This window comes from Zalophus californianus, chromosome 10 (assembly GCF_009762305.2).
Source record: "Zalophus californianus isolate mZalCal1 chromosome 10, mZalCal1.pri.v2, whole genome shotgun sequence".
Lineage (NCBI taxonomy): Eukaryota > Metazoa > Chordata > Mammalia > Carnivora > Otariidae > Zalophus > Zalophus californianus.
This window is the reverse complement of record NC_045604.1, coordinates 32,957,247-32,961,449: the sequence shown is the minus strand read 5'-3', so window position 1 is coordinate 32,961,449 and position 4,203 is coordinate 32,957,247.

Sequence of the window (4,203 nt, the reverse complement as noted above, 5' to 3'; positions counted from 1 at the left end):
GGTAGAAAGGAAGTGAGGAAAATGAAACAACTGAAAAGTCCGTCAATTAGAGAATAATTAAATATGTTACCACCAGCTTTTGAAATACTATTGACATCTTATAAAGAATGAGATCAATCCATGTGTGTTGATATGGGGATAGGTCTATCATATACCAAATGAAGACGAAAGTCTTAGAACAATATATAAAATGTATGATATGCAATATATATGCCACCTAATATATACAAAAACAAAAATATGCACATATGTATAAAAATACATTTTTAAGTGTGTATAGTAGCATCTGGAAGACAGAGCAAATTCTTTACAGTCAGAATCTCTGGACTGAGGAAGTAGATATGGGGTTTTGGGAGGAATAAAGGGAATTTTCATTCTTTATCCTGTTTACATTTGTATTGTTTGAACTGTTTTACAATGTGGAAGAGTTGCTCTTATACACGACAAAAATAATACATTACTTCAAAATTGTAAATTAAAAAATACCTGGCCATAGAAAAATTTACCTGATGCTAAATGCATTATATATAAACTGAACTTTTTAATCTTTGGAAAATTTAATTTGGACCATACTTTCTTTCTCTTGCTGAGAACATCAAATACATCTGTATGTTTTGGGTTCCATGGACCACAAAGGGCAGTGGGTTTTCGGCAGTTACACTGTACCCAGCTTTCTATAGAAAGATCAGACATTTTCCAACCTTGCTTTAGAATGTTTCCTTAAAAATGATTTAAAGTTTTCTTACAATAAATGGCAAGTAAAACAAAGTAAGGCTTTATTTTCTCCTTTTATCTTTCTTTTTCCTTTTTTTGAACTTACATATATTCAAAATTTTATTTACTTTTTATAGGATATTACTTTTTAATGGCATAATTTTTCATGCATATAATTTTTATATATATTGGTACATATACTATAAAATATTATAAAACAATACCTTAATAACATTAAATATTACTGATAGTGGATTGAACAAAATAAAAAGGTATTCTTTTTGTTTTTTTGTTTTTTTGATGTTGCATGTTGGAGGAAGAAGGAAAAGAGACTTGTCACATCAGTGTTGGTCCTCTGAGGAGTGCTCCTGGATCCCCCAAGGGGCACCTGTGGCACTGAGGCCTGGACACGCTCCAGCACTGAGGAACCTGAGGTGCCGGGCAGCCTGTCACGGCACAGGGGAATCTGCGGACCACCTGGTTCTTCGCGGTGCTCACAGGGCTCCTGGCCTTCAAGAGTAACAACGGAACGAGGACCAAATCATGACCAGAGGTTTCCCACCTGCTACTGCAATACCATAGGTTCTGTTCTGCGGGCCTTGTAATGTACATTTAAAGACTGAAGTATATAAAATACAACGCAGTTGTTCATTTAAAGACTAGAATAATTCCTGAGAAAATAAAGTATATAAAAACAAATTAAAATCCTTGTCAGTTGAAACCTTGCCTATTGTCTGATGATTAGTCTCAAATTACATTTGAGAAGAAGTGTATTAGGCAATGTACTTCTCAGGTCGGGTTAGACTTTTTATACTTCTCATGCTCTCCATTTTTCCTCCAAAGGAATCATACTGAGTTTCCCTGAATTCAGTTTTAATGTGTAATGTTCTCCAGGGTTGCGATCTTTCACTACGAAGTAACAGATATCTACGATCTTAACTTCCCTTGGAAAAATCAGTTTCTCTCTGCAGAACCAGGCGGCACCCTGGTGAATCGCCTCCCAGCCAAGAGCCACCCTTGACTTGCATCTTGGGTCCCGTCTCTTCTCCCCTTTTCAAGAATCCTCTTCGATCTCTTGTGCAATATGTTCTCAGTACCTGCCACTTGTCCTTCTTTACTCACCCATTCCCATCGAATTAGAACATGCTCAAATTTCTTCCATCCCATTAAAAAAATTCCTGCTTTATCCCTATCTCCCCCATACCACCCTACCTCTCTCCCCTTCGCTGTCACACTTACTGCCAAGCTCACTATAGTCATGTCTCTGGTTTTTGTACCTTACGTTTATTCCTCAACCTGTTCCTCTCTCAATTTCACACTTAATGATGGTGACGTTCCTTTCAAGTAATCAATAACATCGAAACAGCATCTTCAACCCTCCTCTCTCCTGGTTTTCAATGGAGCAGTCCAGCCATTCCTTATCAGCCTCTTTCATCATTCCTTTTCCTATGGCAATCACTACACTTCGGATACCCTCAAAGCCCTGAACTAGGCCTGCATCTAACCCTGAAAAACTCATCTGTTGCCTTAGTTTTGTAGACATCTGCTAACTGATAACTGCAAATTTTTTCAGAGCTCTGTTCTGACACCCAGGCTTGTATAATGCTCATAGATTGGGTTCCCAGACTGTGGGATGGAAATTAGCAGCCGGGAGCATTTTTAGGGAATACTCTTAGGATCCACATCTGTGGAAGGGAAAGGCAGGGAGCAGTGACGTCTGCCAACTCTGGGTACCTCTGCAACTGGGATATCCCTTTAGAAGTGTCCTCAGTTGGAATGGAGGGTCTTTTCTTAATCATTCTTATTGGCCAGGCACTGGTTAATGGCAGGCCACCCTTGGAACGAGCTATGACCTTGGGAGGAAAGATTTTCTTCAGCCGAATCAACTGCCTTAGGAAGCTGATAATTGAGAACTTCCAGCAGCTGAGAGAGTAAGCCTTTTTTTTCTGAAAGGAATCTGCGTCGGTCATCACAGCATCGACTGCAAGAATCAACTGCTTACTTAGTATTTTTTCTTGGCTTCCCAAGAGATACTTCAAAAATAACATTTTTGACACTAAACGCTTCATGCTAAACTCCACTCCCTCATACTGCTTCTTCCTCCGAGCCCTCCTACCACACTCAGACGGCTATCATCCACTTAGTCAAGCCAGAAACCCAAGTGTCCTCCTGAACCTTTTGTCTGCCTCACCCCCACCCACATCTGATCAGTCTAAATGTCACGATGACTTCACATCCTAAGTCATCCTCTTGCTCCAATCTAACTTGTACCCTCCCTGCTGCTGCATCTGTTGATTTGCAACGCTCCTGGGAGTTTCCCAGGTAGAATCTGAAACTGGCCCCTGTACTCTGTGAGCTGGATAGGGCAGAGGGCAGGGAGAACGAAGAGAGGCAGCCTACTCCAGGTTGGTAGGTGGCAGATGTAATAAGCAAAGGGGACTTACATATGAAGCTTGCCTTGGACGACAGCAAGATCACAGGATCCTTGCACCTGCTCATCAGATCTTAAGGTTTATATAGAGGCCTTAACTAGGTTCAGTCATGCGTACCATGCAGGTGTTCTCAATACCCCATGACTATCTATCTATGTCTTTGGAGTAACCTCTGGGAGTGGGAAAGGCAGATGGAACCCATATTCCAAGGACAGGGGAGGGAGTCAGGAGCAGAGATCCAGCTCACAGGTCAACCGGTGGCCACATCTTTTTGATGACCTTCCCCAACAGCCTCCAGTGTAAATTACCATCATAGTTTGCTTGGATGATGGCATTCTTTTCTTAAAAGTGGTTTCTCTATGCCTACATTTCCCCCCCTTCAGACCAGTCTCTCCTTACAACAGTCAGTGGTGTCTTTTTAGCAATTACTATAAACATTTCATTTCAGTCAGTGACTTCCAATATCTTTAGTTTGGCCTACAAAGGCCTTCATCACGGGACTGCAATCTCTCCACGTTTACCTTGCTTCACTCTCTCCTTCACTCCTTTCCACTCATTCCACACTGGCTATATACTAACTTCTTGGAAACATCATGTTCTCTGCACATGCTTTCCATATGATCCTCCCTCACCCAAAATATTTTCTTTTCTCCCTTCAAGTCTCAGCTTATATATCACTTCCTCAAGGAAGCTTTTCTTGAGCATCCAGGACTAGGTTGCATCCCCTGGTGTTCATTGACAAAGAGAGTGTCTTTCTTGGCACATGTCATCTTCTATAGATTTGGTTCACATCTTCCTTTCCCACCAGAGCACATGCTCCATAACAGCAGGAACAATGTGTCTTATTCACTGTTTTCCCCCAGTGCTCAGCATGATGCCTAGCATATGGTGCCTGCTTAATATTTGACTTAGTGTGTGCCATTCCCTCTCTGTGGGATGTCTTCTCTAGGCTTGCAGACCTCAGGCTTTTCCCAGGAAGCTTCCAATACACCCCCTAGAAAGTTAATTACCACCTCCTCCATGCCACCACTTTACTTTGCACATGCTTCCATTGTTG